The sequence below is a fragment of the Oncorhynchus masou genome, chromosome 32 (assembly GCF_036934945.1).
Source record: "Oncorhynchus masou masou isolate Uvic2021 chromosome 32, UVic_Omas_1.1, whole genome shotgun sequence".
Lineage (NCBI taxonomy): Eukaryota > Metazoa > Chordata > Actinopteri > Salmoniformes > Salmonidae > Oncorhynchus > Oncorhynchus masou.
This window is the reverse complement of record NC_088243.1, coordinates 49,397,617-49,415,412: the sequence shown is the minus strand read 5'-3', so window position 1 is coordinate 49,415,412 and position 17,796 is coordinate 49,397,617.

Genomic DNA, 17,796 nt, shown 5'->3' with positions numbered 1-17,796 from the left:
GTTTATGACCATTGCAATAAATAATACAAAGTCCACATTTTCAACATGTAGTATTTCACTATCCCTCATTTGATGAAAAACCTTCACTGGTCAATGGTGGCTCTACAACCATTGCTTTTTCACCGGCACTCGTCCCTTCCAATTTTCTCACCACCTCCAGATAGGAAACATGCTGAACACTGCTTAAACCTCATTATCCTTCACCCTAGAATGGCACTTCAAGAATTCTGGCGCATGTTCACCTCCACAGTTGCAGCATTTCCCTTCATCTGGCATACGATATCCTTCCCTTCTGTACATACTTGACACATGACCAAATCTTTTACATTCATGTCACTGAAGGGGCTTGAGCACAAAAGCTCTTACAGTGTATCTCATGAATCCTAACTTCATATGAGAAGGGAGAGACTCTTTATCAAAGAACAGTAGCATGGATGAAGAAAACGTATTGTCTCCGTCCACCATATAAGTCAGTCGACGTGCACCAACCACTTCAGTTATATTCTCTGCCTTTATTTCTTGCGCCACCCCAGAAATAACCCCCTTGATAGGCACCCTGCCACGAAAACCCATGCAGGAAAAATTCCACTCCGATATCTTTTTGAGCACATGCTTCTTCTGCTCCGCAGACACACAAAAGAATCAAAATAAGACCACTTTTTGTGACTCTTACTGACTCCACACTTTCTTCCAACACATTCCAGATTATCCTGGAGACGTTAAACGGATTTCCCAAGTAGCATTCATCCAAACCCTGAGTCTGACCAAAAACGAGTCAAGTGGTTTCCTATTTTCCAACATAGCTTTACTTCTTTTGTTTCCCTTTTTCTTCGCCACTGTAACCCACTCATTCTCATGTTCTGTACTATTAGCTTCACTTGACTCACTAGCAGTTTCAAACAAAACCTCAATGAAAGTCTCCCCTCTATCATCTAACGGGTAGAGAGCTCAAAAACGAATATACTGTAACGACCCTGGGTTTACAAGCGCGGAAATCGACCCTGCCATACGAGCATGCTTTTGCGGCACAGTCGATAGCGCGCCGGACCTCGAGCTCGAAGGTCGAGGGTTCAAGACCTGCTCCCTGCTGTTTCATTACAATACATTTTATTCTATAGTCATAGCAAAATGCAGGACTAGCTAGTAACATTAGCTGATACTACTACTTCTTTTAGATTGGGTTGGTGGATCACATCCAACTTTTAATTTGAATACACCGCCACCTACTGTACTGGAGTGTGAGGCCAGTCATGGCCTACCTACATTAAATTTAAATAAAATCAAATGTTATTGGTCACATAAACATATTATTCCAGGTGTAGCGAAATGCTTGTGTTCCTAGCTCCAACAGTGCAGTAGTATCTAACAAGTCACAACAATACACATAAATCTAAAAGTAAAATAATTTACTTCAGAAATATATAAATATTAGATTGAGCAATGTCGGAGTGGTATTGACTAAAATACAGTATAACAGAATACAGCATATACATGATGAGTAAATCAGTATGTAGACACTATTTAAACATTATTAAAGTAACTAGTGTTCCATTACTAAAGTGACCAGTGAATCCAAGTCTATGCAGCCTCCAAGATGCAGGGTTGCGTAACTGGGTGGAAGCCAGGTTGTATGGCTATTTAACAGTCTGATGGCCTTGAGATAGAAGCTGTTTTTCAGTCTCTCAGTCCCAACTTTGATGCACCTGTTCTGACCTCGCCTTCTGCATGATAGCGGGGTAAACAGGCTGTGGCTCGGGGGGTTGATGTCCTTGATGATCTTTTTGGCCTTCCTGTGACGTTGGGTGCTGTAGGTGTCCTGGAGGGCAGGTAGTTTTCCCCTGGTGATGTGTTGGGCAGACCACACCCCCCTCTGGACAACCCTGTGGTTGCGGGCGGTGTAGTCGCTGTACCAGGCAGTGATACAGCCTAACAGGACGCTCTCAATTGTGCATCTGTAAAAGTTTGAGGGTTTTAGGGGCCAAGCCAAATTGCTTCAACCTCCTGAAGGTTGTTGCGCTGTTGCGCCTTCTTCACCAAACGGGTGGACCATTTCAGTTTGTCAGTGATGTATATACAGAGAAACTTGAAGCTTTCCACCTTCTCCACTGCGGTCCCCATCAATGTGGATAGGGGCGTGCTCCCTCTGCTGTTTCCTGTAGTCCACAATCAGCTCCTTTGTTTTGTTGATGTTGAGTGGGAGGTTATTGTAATGGCACCACTCTCCCAGAGCCCTCCCCTCCTCTCTGCAGGCTGTCTCGTCATTGTTGGTAATCAGGCCTGCTGTTGTTGTGTCGTCTGCAAACTTTATGATTGAGTTGGAGGCGTGCGTGGCCACGCAGTCATAGGTGAACAGGGAGTACAGGAGAGGGCTGAGCAAACACCCTTGTGGGGCCCCTGTGTTGAGGATCAGCGAAATGGAGGTGTTGTTTCCTACCTTCACCATCTGGGGGCGGCCCGTCAGGAAGTCTAGGACCCAGTTGCACAGGGCGAAGTTCAGACCCAGGGCCTCAAGCTTAATGATGAGCTTGGAGAGTATTATGGTGTTGAATGCTGAGCTATAGTCAATGAACAGCATTCTCACGTAGGTATTCCTCTTACCCAGATGGGAAACTGCAGGCGATTGCATCGCCTGTGGATCTATTGGGGTGGTTAGAACATTGAAGTGGGTCTAGGGTGTCAGGTAAGGTAGAGGTGATATGATCCTTAACTAGCCTCTCAAAGCACTTCATGATGATAGAAGTGAGTGCTGCGGGGGGATAGTCTTTCAGTTCAGTTACCTTTTCTTTCTTGGGTACAGGTACAATGGTGCACATATTGAAGCAAGTGGGGACAGCAGACTGGGATAGGGAGAGATTGAATATGCCTGTAAACTCTCCAGCCAGCTGGTCTGCGCATGCTCTGAGGACGCAGCTTGGGATGCCGTCTGGGCTGTCAGCCTTGCGAGGGTTAACAATCTTAAATGTCTTACTCACGTCGGCCACAGTGAAGGAGAGCCCACAGTCCTTGGTAGTGGGCAGTGTCGGTGGCACAGGGTTGTCCTCATAGCCGGCAAAGAAGGTGTTTAGCTTGTTCAGAAGCAAGACGTCATTGTCCGCGACGTGGCTGATTTTCCCTTTGTAGTCCGTGATTTTCCGTAGACCCTGCCACATACGTCTCAAGCATTTGAATTGCAACTCCACTTTGTTTCTGTACTGATGTTTTGCTTGTTTGATTGCCTAAAGAAGAGAATAACTACACTGTTTCTATTCGGCCATATTCCCAGTCACCTTTTCATGGTTAAACGCGGTGGTTTGTGCTTTCAGTTTTGCACGAATGCTGCAATCTATCTACAGTTTCTGGTTTAGGTAGGTTTTAATAGTCACAGTGGGTACAACATCTCCTATACACTTCCTGATGCACTCAGTCCTGTATCCGTATTTCGTCGATTTTATTCTTAGAGTCTTCCCAGAACATATCACAGTCCGCGTGATCAAAACAATCTTGAAGTATGGATTCCGATTGGGTAGACCAGCGTTGAATAGGCCTTAGCACGGGTACTTCCTGTTTGTGTTTCTGCATATAGGAAAGGAGGAGCAAAATGGAGTCGTGATCAGGGAGGGTGGGGGAGGGCCTTGTAGGCATTTCGAAAAGTTGAGTAGCAGTGGTCCAATGTTTTTGTCAGTGTGAATACTACAGTCAATGTATTGATAGAACTTTGGTATTGTTTTCCTCTAATTGTATTTGTTAAATTTCCCATCTACAATAAATGTGGCCTCAGGATGTGGTTTCCAGTTTGCATAAAGTCCAGTGTAGTTCTTTGAGGGCCGTCGTGGTATCGGCTTGAGCGGAAATATACACGGATGTGACTATAACCAAAGAGAATTCTCTTGGGAGGTAATACGGTCGGCAATTGATTGTGAGGTATTCCAGGTCAGGTGAGAAAAAGGACTTGAGTTTCTGTATGTTATCACAATCACACCATAGGTAGTTAATAATGTAACATACTGTACACCCACATTTTTTTCTTCCCGGAGAGTTATTATTCCTGTTTGCGCGATGTACTGAGAACCCAGCTGGCTGTATGGACGGGACAGTACATCCTGATAGAGCCATGTTTCCATTAAACAGAGTATGTTATGATCCCTGATGTCTCTCTAGAAGGAGATCCTCACCCTGAGCTACTTTATTATCCAGAGACTGAACATTAGCGAGTAATATACTCGGAAGCGGTGGATGGTGTGCATACCTCCTGTGTTGGACTCAAAGTCCACTCCGAATACCTCTTCTCCTCCGGTGGTGTTTTGGAGCAGCCTCTAGAAAACATTCAATTGCCCTGGGGTGTATGAACAAAGGATCCAATTCGGGAAAGTCATATTCCTGGTCGTAATGCTGGTGAGTTACCATCGGTCTGATATCCAAAAGTTCTTTCCGGCTGTATTTACATACATTTATTACTAACACAAAGACATATCTGGGCTAATAATGTTAGAAATTACACACCAAAAAAACCGAAATACTACAAAGTTGCTTAGGAGCTAGAAGCAGCGCTACCATATCTGTCGGCGTCATCTTCTGTGGGTTTTATGGCAGACTACAACCCAAAAAGGAGTATTTACCGCCACCAACTGGACAGGGTTTTAAAAAAACTATGTAAAAATAAAATCCATACATGAAAAACTAACTTAATCCACTCAAAATAAAACAAAAAAAACACATTGAAAAAACCCCAAAACTCCCACTTCTTCCTTCGATCTCCATATATAATATCTATTTTCCTGCACTTCCTCTCCACCTTGGCAGCGCCATTAATCGCCATAGCTATAAAGGCCACAAAGATCTCCTTCTCAACCTTTAACATATCTGGTTCCTGCTGTTGAACGGCAACCCCTGCAGCCCATTCAGTGTCGGCCTATGGACTTTTCAGGTGCATCGTTCAAACCCTCAACCCCTTTAACAGCCGCTGAATATGAAATGCTCTGGACAGCCCTGACTTTGGCCACCTCATTCTCTTTTACCCTTGTTGAGCATTCCAGACATTCCCACCACAATTGCAACATTCCAAAGATATTCCCACTACTATTGCAACATGTCACACTTTCAAAACACATGATATGATCTTTTACACAACTTGAACATCTCAGCTTCTCCCTTCTGTAAACACTTGAAACATGTCGAAAAGCTTTATAATGATCACACTGCACTGGTCTTGGAATAAATGCTCAGACACTGTAGTTTATATATCCCAACTGCAGTTGAGTAGAGTGACGCTATATCAGAAAAACAAAATAACAGATAGACTCTTCACTTTTTCTTCATTCACCACACGATTCATCTGACTTCAAACTTCTCTAATTGGGTGAGAAGCAATAACACATTCATTCTGTTTCCCAGAAGAACAATGTAAACAAGCCTGCCTCTTGTCATCCTCACAGCTTTCACTTTACCCAGCACTCTCTCTACCAGTTTGGATATATCAAATGGATTATTCAAAATTGATAATCCAATCAGCTGCTCCTCATTAACAAAACATACTCCTACAAAATTATGTGGGACATTCATCTTTGCTCCGTTTCTATTATTTTGGAAAATATTCAAATTCTCCTTGATTCCCCTGCCTGTAACAGAGACGCTGAGAGTCAAGAAGCTGGTGAAACTTTTTATAAAACAACAAACATGGACCGAGACAACTTAACAGTAGCATCTACACATAAACACAGGAACAATACTGACTGGGGAAGAACCTAAGGGAGTGCCAGATATAGGGGAGGTAATATTGTAAAGTGGCTGTTCCACTGATGTCAGAAGGTGAATTCACCAATTTGTAAGTCGCTCTGGATAAGAGCGTCTGCTAAATGACTTAAATGTAATGTAAATGATGTAATAACTGAGGTAATGGAGGCCAGGTGTGATGACATGCAGGTGCGCGTAATGATTGATGCCAGGTGTGCGTAATGATGGACCCCAGGACCAGTGGTTAGTATACAGGCGACGTCCAACGCCGGTGGGGAGGAGCAGGAGTAGACCGACACCACCATTATATTCACGCTCCACCTCAGCGTCCGCTTCTACAATATTTTCCGACATTTGACGTCAAAATCTGATCTTCCACCTTGTTTCATGCTCTATTTAAATGATCTTCATTAGTCCTGTTCCTCTTATTAGTTAATTCACTTCAGCAGAGATCTTTTGATTTTAAAAACCCAGGAATGGTGTTTCTCTGATGTCAGTCAACAACATAGAGATCCTATTAAATTACTCAAAGTTACATAATGGGGCCAAAATGGAAACCATCTTCGTCAGGGAGAAATCCAAAACCTCGTAGAGGCATATGTGATGCATTTCCTGCTTTTACTTATGCAGAAAATAAATGAAAGGCATGTGATGTATCCAAAATTGTATAGTCTACCTAAAATATTGTCATATAGTTATAAATATGTTTTATATGGGTTTTATACACATTGTCTGTATAAATAGCCTCTAAAATGTATGTAAACAGACCATTAATGTCTCAGATTTTGTTTTCTTGGAATGATGGGAGTGCTATTATATGACAATATCAGTACTTTTTTAATTTACAACTTGTCTAAGTCCTATGTTTACCTGATTTGATTGACTGCATTGTTTTAATGGAATGTTGGCATATTGGCAGTTAACAAAAACATTTACGGAATCATTCCCCTAAAACTGGCTGGCTAGCTAGGTAACAGATACATTCTTCACATTCATTGATTCACGCAAAATCTTATCACAGCACTGGCAAACCATGGTTGACATTTGTATTTGTATTTATTTTGGATCCCCATTAGCTGCTTCCAAGGCAGTAGCTACTCTTCCTGGGCTCAAGCAAAGTTAAGACAGTTTATAATATTTTTTTATACATTCACAGATTTCACAACAGACTGTGTGCACTCAGGCCCCTACTCTACCACTACCACATATCTACAGTACAAAGTCCCATGTGTATGTGTGTGTATAGTGCGTATGTTATTGTGTGTGTGTATGCATATGTCTGTGACTATGTTTGTGTTGCTTCACAGTCCCCGCTGTTTCATAAGGTGTATTTTTATCTGTTTTTTTAAATCTAATTTTACTGCTTGCATTATTTGCTTGATGTGGAATAGAGTTCCATGTACATTTACATTTACATTTAAGTCATTTAGCAGACGCTCTTATCCAGAGCGACTTACATATTGGAGTCATGGCTCTATGTAGTACTGTGCTCCTCCCATAGTCTGTTCTGAACTTGGAGACTGTGAAGAGACCTCTTGTGGCATGTCTTGCGGGGTAAGCATGGGTGTCTAAGCTGTGAGCCAGTTTTTCCAACAGACAGCTCGGTGCATTCAACATGTCAGCACCTCTCATAAATACAAGTATTGATGAAGTCAATCTCTCCTCCACTTTGAACCAGGAGAGATTGACATGTATATAATTAATATAATATTAATATAATAATATATAATTAATATTAATATATCTGTGTACATCCAAGGGCCAGCCGTGCTGTCCTGTTCTGAGCCAACTGCAATTTTCCTAAGTCCCTTTTTGCGGCACCTGACCACACGTCTGAACAGTAGTCCAAGTGCAACAAAACTAGGGCCTGTAGGACCTGCCTTGTTGATAGTGCTGGTTGAGCAGAGCATTATTATGGACAGACTTCTCCCCATCTTAACTACTGTTATATCAATATGTTTTGACATGACAGTTTACAATGCAGGGTTACTGCAAGCAGTTTACTCACCTGATCTTGCTCAATTTACACATTATTTATTACAAGATTTAGTTGCGGTTTAGGGTTTAGTAAATTATTTGTCCCAAATCCAATGCTTTTAGTTTTAGAAATATTTAGGACTAATGTATTCCTTGCCACCCACTCTGAAACTAACTGCAGTTCTTTGTTAACTTCTTGGTGACAGGGAGCAGTATTTTCACGTCCGGATGAAATGCACACCCAAATTTAACTGACAGCTACTCATCCCCAGAAGATAAGATATGCATAGTATTAGTATTTTGGATAGAAAACTCTGAAGTTTCTAAAACTGTTTGAATCATGTCTGTGAGTATAACATAACTTATGTAGCAGGCAAAACCCAGAGGAAAAACCATTCAGATTTTATTTTTGAGGTCACTCTCTTTTCAATGAGTTTTCATTTGGAATCCAGATTTCTAAGGGACCTTCTTGTAGCTCCTACTGCTTCCACTGGATGTCACCAGTCTTTAGAAATTGGTTGAGGTGTTTCCTTTGTGTAATGAAGAAGTAGCCCTGTTCAAAATGAGGGTCACTTCAAGTGTACTGTTTGTTAGAGGCGCGTGACCAGAAAGGCAGCGTCAGCTTGTTTTCTTCCTGTATTGAAACTTTTTATTGTATCTTCAATTTTATCGATTATTTACTTTAAAAAATGCCTAAAGTTGTATTACAAACTACAAAAGTAGTTTGAAATATTTTGGCAAAGTTTACAGGTAACTTTTGAGATATTTTGTAGTCACGTTGCGCAAGTTGGAACTGGTGTTTTTCTGGATCAAACACGCAAATAAATGGACATTTTGGATATATATCGACGGAATTAAATCGAACAAAAGGACCATTTGTGATGTTTATGGAACATATTGGAGTGCCAACAGAAGAAGCTCGTCAAAGGTAAGGCATGATTTATAATTTTATTTCTGCGTTTTGTGTCGCGCCTGCAGGGTTGAAATATATTTTCTCTCTTTTGTTTACGGAGGTGCTATCCTCAGATAATAGCATCGCTTGCTTTCGCTGAAAAGCCTTTTTGAAATCTGACATGTTGGCTGGATTCACGCTACCGTCCCACATATCCCAGAGAGGTTAAGTGTTGCAGTCATTTCAGTCGCTGTAGTAGCTGACATGAATAGTGTTGAGTCATCCGCATACATAGACAAACTGGCTTACACACTGGCTTTACTCAAAACCAGTGGCATGTCATTTGTAAAGATTGAACAAAGTAAGAGGCCTAGACAACTGCCCTGGGGAATACCTGATTCTACCTGGATTATGTTGGAGAGGCTTCTATTAACGAACACCCTCTGTGTTCTGTTAGACAAGTAACTCTTTATCCACAATATAGCAGGGGGTGTAAAGCCATAATACATACTTTTTTTCCAGCAGCAGACAATTATCGATAGTGTCAACAGGCGCACTGAAGTCAAACAAAAAAAGCCCCACAACATTTTTATCATCAATTTGTCTCAGCCAATCGTCAGTCAGTGCTGTGTAATTGTTAAATGTCCTTCCCTATAAGCATGCTGAAAGTTTGTCAATTTGATCTCTATAAAATAGCATTGTATTTGGTCAAACACATTTTTGCCCCCAACGTTTACTAAGGGTTGGTAGATAGCCGTGGAAGCCGCTTTCTTTGGCTTCCACTGCTCGTGACATGTGACCATCATTGATTGCCTTGCTCCTCTTGCTGTGCTCCTTGACTGCCTTGTTCCTCTTTCTGTGCTCCTTCGACTCCGCTATCAGATGGGGAGCTCCGGGCAATATGTCAGATAATGACAAGGTGGAGATGCACTCAACAAGCATGAACATCATCCAGCCACTGGTGTAGAAAATGTAAAAATTCCACTCTGCGTTTTCCCCAGTTTCTTACGTAGGCTGGTGACCTGTGTGATCAAGGAAGCCACCTCAGGCTTATAATCCTCAGCAAGCAAACAATTGCTGCGTTGGAACTCTGAGTGATCAAGTTTGTCGTGAAGCAAAGCGTAGTAGATTCAGCTACAGTGCTGGAACCATTCATTTATTTCTCCAGACAAAGAGGGTGTAATATTTGTGTTATGGAGAAATGACCAGGCAGGAGACGGGAGTACAGTTAGTTTTCGTTTAGTCAAAACCCCTCGTGCTCTGCAGTTACCGGCACCCTAGTGCGCATGTGCATTTCCTATTAGGTGTAGTAACGTGACACTGCCGTAATACATTACTGCTTAGTAACAGCATAGTAACTAATATAAACAGATGTAGAGCCCAGATACTACAGAGGGCTCCATTGTAAAACTCATCTGGTATCAACTTGATGGCTAGCAGCTTAGCATCTCTGTCAAGCAGGCTTCAACCTGTCTGTTCAAAGGGATTCCAGGGAAAGAAATAGCAGTCCTAGCTGTTAAAAGCTACCTGTGTTGCAGAATCCACGCAAAAACAAGTTCGGAATTCATATTTAATAAAGAGCGGTTTTGTTTTAATCAAAAAATAACAAACCGAGTGTTTCCAGCATACAGTGTTCAGCTGTCCACTCTGACGACATGTGTGTCTCTGATGGTGATCAGGTGAAAAGAGAGGAGGATGGCATTGGACCGTCAATAGAAGGTTCATGGCCTTTCTAGTATTCTAATTCCTAATTCTAAGGTTAGGGTTAGATAATGGTTATGGTCAGGGTAGGGGTTAAGGGTAGGGTTTATGGTAGGGACATCCCACGAATCCCAGACAGCACTGACCATGGCAAAGGGGGAAGGATTTGGCGTGCTTGTTTATGATGCGTTCAAGACATCTAGGAACTCTGAAAAAAACAAGCTCAAATCGTGACATCAGTTAGCTTTACGACAGAAGGTCGGAAATTCGGAGCTCTAGGAAGATGCCATAGTTGGATGACCGTTCAAAACAATTATTTGAATTCAGAGCTTGTTTTTTCCAAGTTTCCAGGATTCTTGAACGCACTGAAGCCAGATAAGGGAGATTTCCGAGTCCCAAGTTCCCAGTTAGGCTTTCTAATGCTAGGGCAGACCATGTAAATTATGATCGCGAGAAAAGCCAAAAAATAATAATTGATAAACATTTTGGCTACTATGTATTTCTCGTATGTATTCTTGTTTAGCATTTTTCAAATTCCTTAGCGACCTTAGAAATAAATGCTATAATTTTTTTAAATTACCTTGGCCTTTGTAGCTAACTAGCTAACCTCAGGTCTCTCCATCGATCAGAAGCAAGGATGGTTTTGTGCTATGTACCGGATTGTAACCACTACTTCAATACGCACATGTGCATTTGATCATTTTCCGACCTCTGTAAGCGAGAGACATCGCTGGATCTCTGTGATAAGGTAAGGTTTGCTAGCTGCTAACAAGCTATTTTGGTTAGGTCAAAGATCTGTGGTTAGCTAGATGCTTTTGCAAATTAGCTAGATAACCACCGACTGTAGTTACGTGTACAACGCACGTTCCCCTCCTGACAAGTAAAAAGGAAAACAGCATAGGCTAGCATAATGACTTTTGTGACCTTAAGTCCTTTGTGAGATATCCAGCTAGTTAACATTAACTCACTGTTTGTATGGTCATACTTTTTCACTTGGTGACATACGAGCTAGCTAACATTAGCCCAGGGTAGGGGTATAGCTAGCTAAATATCAATTGGTGGGCTAGCTATTTAGACACCTTGGTTGGATAGTTGGCTACATCAGCTAATGTTAGCTAGCTAACGTTGCACCATAACTTTCCCTACAGGCGGTGACATGCTAGCCAATGTGCCTAACATTAGCGATTAGCACTAACATGAACTATCCCTGTCCTGGTGGACTAGTTAGCATGGGGTATGGTGAAAAGTATGACTACACGAACGATGAGCTAACATAACTAGCTAGCTAAGAGTTAGCTAAATATCCATGCCCTGGTTGGCTAACATTAGCTAGCATGTCACCAGATGGAAAACTGTGACAACACGAATGGTGAGCTAACGTTAACTATCTGGCATTTCCCTTCAAAACACAAATGGTTTTGTTCCACGAGTGCATCTGTTGTACATGAGTAATCAAATGACCTGTGAAGTCAGTTATACGTGTCAGCAGGGATGGAAGTTAACCTCTCTAGGGTACGTGGGACGGTAGCGTCCCACCTCGTCAACAGCCAGTGAAACTGCAGGGCACCAAATTCAAAACGACAGAAATCTCAATTACAATTCCTCAAACATACATGTATTTTACACCATTTTAAAGATACACTTGTTGTAAATCTAGCCACAGTGCCAAATTTCAAAAAGGCTTTACGATGAAAGCAAACCAAATGATTATGTTAGGTCAGAGCCAAGTCACAGAAAAACACAGCCATTTTTCCAGCCAAAGAGAGGAGTCACAAAAAGCAGAAATAGAGATAGAATTAATCATTAACCTTTGATGATCTTCACCAGATGACACTCATAGGACTTCATGTTACACAATACATGTATGTTTTGTTCAATAAAGTTCATATTTATATCCAAATATCTGAGTTTACATTGGCGCGTTATGTTCAGTAGTTCCAAAACATCAGTGATTTTGCAGAGAGCCACATCAATTTACAGAAATACTCATAATAAACATTGTTAAAAGATACAAGTGTTATGAATGGAATTTTAGATCTCCTTCTCCTTAATGCAACCGCTGTGTCAGATTTCAAAAAAACTTTACGGAAAAAACACCATGCAATAATCTGAGTACGGCGCTTAGAGACCAAAAAAACAACCCAAACAGATACCCACCATGTTGTGTCGTCAACAGAAGTCAGAAATAGCATTATAATTATTCACTTACCTTTGATGATCTTCATCAGAATGCACTCCCAGGAATCCCAGTTCCACAATAAATGTTTGATTTGTTCGATAATGTCCATAATTTATGTCCAAATACCTCCTTTTTGTTCACGTGTTCAGTACACAATCCAAACTCACGACGTGCGACCACTAGGAGCAGACGAAAAGTCAAAAAGTTCTGTTACAGTCCATAGAAACATGTCAAACGAAATATAGATCAATCTTAAGGATGTTTTTAACCTCTCTAGGGTATGTGGGACGCTAGCATCCCATCTGGCCAAAATCCAGTGAGGTTGCAGAGCGCCAAATTAAAATGACAGAAATGCTCATTATAAAAATTCAGAAAACAAAACATATTTTACATAGGTTTAAAGATTAACTTCTTGTTAAACCAACCACAGTGTCATATTTAAAAAAAGCTTTTCGGCGAAAGCATACCTAGCCCAGAACATAGCCCAGTTGACAAATTATTACAAACAGTAACCAGCCAAGCAGAAGCGTTACAAAACTCAGAAATCGAGATAACATTAATCCCTTACCTTTGATGATCTTCATATGGTGGCAATCAGAAAACATTCATTTACTCAATAAATGTTCCTTTTGTTCGATGAAGTCTCTTTATATCTAAAAAACTTTATTTTGTTAGCGTGTTTTCTTCAGTATTCCACAGGCTCAAACTCAGTCAAAACAATCAGACAAAAAGAATCCAAATTGTGTACGTCAAGTTCATAGAAACATGTCAAACAATGTTTATATTCAATCCTCAGGTTGTTTTTAGCCTAAATGATCTATAATATTTCAACCGGACAATAACGTTGTCAATATAAAAGGTAAACAAGAAATGCACATGCGCCTGAAAAAACTCTGCGTCACGTCCACTCGTTCAGACTGGTCTTACTCCCTCATTTATAAGAATATACAAGCCTGAAACGATTTCTAAAGACTGTTGACATCTAGTGGAAGGCATAGGAACTGCAAATGGAGTCGTAAGTCAATAAATTACAAAACCACAAAAAAAACTACTTCCTGAATGGATTTTTCTCAGGTTATTGCCTGCTAAATCAGTTCTGTTATACTCACAGACACTTAAACAGTTTTGGAAACTTTAGAGTGATTTCTGTCCAAATCTACCAGTTATATGCATATCATATAATTTGGACATGCTTTTCATCCAAAATTCCAAATGCTGCCCCCTACCCTAGAGAGGTTAACATACATCTTCAATAATGTTCCAACCAGAGAATTCCTTTGTCGGTAGAATTGTAATGGAACATAGCTAACTATCACGTGAACGCGCGAGAATGAGCTCGTGGCTCTCTGGCAGACCTCTGACTCATTCCCCTCTCATTCGCCCCCACTTCACAGTAGAAGCATCAAACAAGGTTCTAAAGACGGTTGACATCTAATGGAAGCATTAGGTTGTGCAATATGACCCCATAGACACTGTGTATTCGATAGGCCAAGAGTTGAAAAACTACAAACCTCAGATTTCCCACCTCCTGGTTGGATTTTTTCTCAGGTTTCTGCCTGCCTTATGCGTTCTGTTCTACTCACAGACATCATTCAAACAGTTTTAGAAACTTCAGAGTGTTTTCTATCCAAATCACTAATTATATGCATATTCTAGCTTTTATGGCTGGGTAACAGGCAGTTCAATTTGGGCATGCTTTACATCCAAAATTTCCAATGCTGCCCCCTACCCTAGAGAAGTTAAACTAGCCTGAGGCTAGTACTTTTCAGACTGGGCTAGTAGAAAATGTGCCAAACTAGCCTGACACAGTAGTGCCATTTTGCCTTTACAAACATCGTATGCCACAGATTTAGGACCTGAATGTTACCCGGGCTAGTAGAAATCGTGGTCTGCTGGCCAGTGCCCAAAATCCTTATGTTCGATCCCTGCATGTCAGTCCCTTTGAGACAATCACCCTATCACTGTTGGTCCTCCTCAGTGATCTTTTAACTATACTGTTGAGAATTAGAATCAGAAGTACAGTTGTATAGCTCATCGCAATACTTCACCTCTTCGGGCAAATTGTACCCTAGACTGACCTGATAATCTAGTTGAACTTTCCTGATAATTCCTCCATCCCAGCAGAAATGTCTCATTTACATTTTACCATTACTATAGTGAAGTTTGTGGGTTATGGTGTTTTAATATAGATGTTACCATTTTAGTAATCAAATAACAATTAAATCTAATTTTATTTGTCACATGCGCAGAATACAACAGGTGTAGACCTTGCAGTGAAATGATTACAAACAAGCCCTTAACCAACAATGCAGTTTTAATAAATAATAATAAATAAATAAAAAGTCACAAATAAGAGCAGCAGTAAAATAACAATAGCGAGGCTATATACAGGGGGTACCGGTACAGAATCAATGTGTGGGGGCACCGGTTTGTCGAGGTAATTGAGGTAATATGTACATGTAGGTAAAGTTATTAAAGTGAGTATGCATAGATAATAACAGAGAGTAGCAGCAGCGTAAAGGAGGAAGGGTCGAGACCGAGCAGTTGCCATACCAGGCAGTGATGCAACCCATCAGGATGCTCTCAATGGTGCAGCTGTAGAACCTTGTTTTATTCTTTTTTTAAATTTATTCTATTTTACCCCTTTTTTCTCCCCAATTTCGTCGTATCCAATTTGAAAAAAGGTATACTTTTACCTTTTGATACTTCAGTATATTTTAGCAATTATATTTACTTTTGATACTGAAGTATATTTAAAACCAAATACTTAGACATTTATTCAAGTATTACTTTGCTGGGTGACTTTCACTTTTACTCAAGTATGACAATTAGGCACTTTTGCAGGGTCGCTGGTTCAATACCCACTCCTGTTCATCAAGGGCCCGATTCAGGTTTAGGAGATTTACACCTTTCCCATGCACGCCTTTCCTACAAACTTCTCAGTAGTTGGTATTCAGACTTACCTTATGCACGTGTGTAACAGGCTTTCCAGACGTGGTTCCCTTACATGCACTGAATGCATTTCATTCAGCCACTGAAAACCCTCCCACTTGTTGGGTCTTCATTCAATAGGATTGTCAGTACATTTATCTAAAGCCATCCATTTAAATTTGGTGTACCATTCATTTGAATTTTCTTGACAGACTCACAAAAATATACAGTGGGGATAACACTGCCAATGTTGCAGGTTTTCCTACTTACAAAGCAACTGTGAGAGACAGAATCTAAAACAAAAATCCAGAAAATCACATTGTATGATTTTTAAGTAATTAATTTGCATTTTATTGCATGACATAAGTATTGGATCACCTACCAACCAGTAAGAATTCCAGCTCTCACAGACCTGTTAGTTTTTCTTTAAGAAGCCCTCCTGTTCTCCACTCATTACCTGTATTAACTGCACTTGTTTGAACTCATTACCTGTATAAAAGACACCTGTCCACACACTCAAACAGACTCCAACCTCTCCACAATGGCCAAGACCAGAGAGCTGTGTAAGGATCAGGGAAATCTTTTTTTTAGACCTGCACAAGGTTGGGATGGGCTACAGGACAATAGGCAAGCAGCTTGGTGAGAAGGCAACAACTGTTGGCACAATTATTCGAAAATGGAAGAAGTTCAAGATGACGGTCAATCACCCTCGGTCTGGGGCTCCATGCAAGATCTCACCTCGTGGGGCATCAGTGATCATGAGGAAGGTGGGGGATCAGCCCAGAACTACACTGCAGGACCTGGTCAATGACCTGAAGAGAGCTGGGAACACAGTCTCAAAGAAAACCATTAGTAACACACTACACTATCATGGATTAAAATTCTGCAGCGCACGCAAGGTCCCCCTACTCAAGCCAGCGCATGTCCAGGCCCGTCTGAAGTGTGCCAATGACCATCTGGATGATCCAGAGTAGGAATGGGAGAAGGTCATGTTGCCTGATGAGACAAAAATAGATCTTTTTGGAAGAAGAAGGATGAGTACAACCCCAAGAACCCCATCCCAACCGTGAAGCACGGAGGTGGAAACATCATTCTTTGGGGAAGATTTTCTGCAAAGGTAACAGGACGACTGCACCGTATTGAGGGGAGGATGGATGGGGCCATGTATTGAGAGATCTTGGCCAACAACCTCCTTCCCTCAGTAAGAGCATTGAAGATGGGTTGTGGCTGGGTTTTCCAGCATGACAACGACCTGAAACACACAGCCAGGGCAACTTTGGAGTGGCTCCGTAAGAGGCATCTCAAGGTCCTGGGGTGGCCTAGCCAGTCTCCAGACCTGAACCCAATAGGAGGGAGCTGAAAGTCCGTATTGCCCAGCGACAGCCCCGAAACTTGAAGGATCTGTAGAAGGTCTGTATGGAGGAGTGGGCCAAAATCCCTGCTGCAGTGTATGCAAACCTGGTCAAGAACTACAGGAAACGTATGATCTCTGTAATTGCAAACAAAGGTTTCTGTACCAAATATTAAGTTCTGCTTTTCTGATGAATCAAATACTTATGTCATACAATAAAATGCAAATTAATTACTTAAAAATCATACAATGTGATTTTCTGGATTTTTGTTTAAGATTCCATCTCTCACAGTTGAAGTGTACCTATGATAAAAATTAAAGACCTCTACATGCTTTGTAAGTACGAAAACCTGCAAAATTGGCAGTGTATCAAATACTTGTTCTCCTCACTGTATGAAGAAAATGGTTCAGAATATTAGGGCTCAGTGAAAAAAGCAATGTAGATACACGCATATATGCATCTTCTTTTCAGAACCAATTTGTAGACTCAAAGAATATTCGGAGGTTGTATATTGTCTAGGGTTAGAAAAATATTTACCCTTTGCCTTTACCCCTCTACTGTATTTTTGATTCACCAATATATGTAGTCTGATTCATCCTGAAGGTTGCCATATTCAATTGTTCAATCCATTAAATATAAATGAGCAAATATATAAATGCAACACGTATCGTGTTTCATGAGCTGAAATCAAAGATCTCAGACATTTTCCATACGCACAAAAAGCGTATTTCTCTCAAATTTTGTGCACAGCTTGACAGGTGTGGCATATCAAGAATCTGATAAACTGCATAATCGCTACACAGGTGTCTCATGTTTTGAGCGAGCGTGCAATTGTCATGGTGCAGGAATGTCCGCTAGAGCTAATGCCAGATAATTTAATGTACAGAATTGAATGTTAATTTCTCTAAAATAAGCCATCTCCCAATGTTGTTTTAGAGAATTTGGCAGTATGTCCAACCGGACTCACAACCACAGACCATGTGTATGGCGTCGTGTGGGCAAGCGGTTTGCTGATTTGCTGATATCTGTATTCCCAGTAATGTGAAATCAATAGA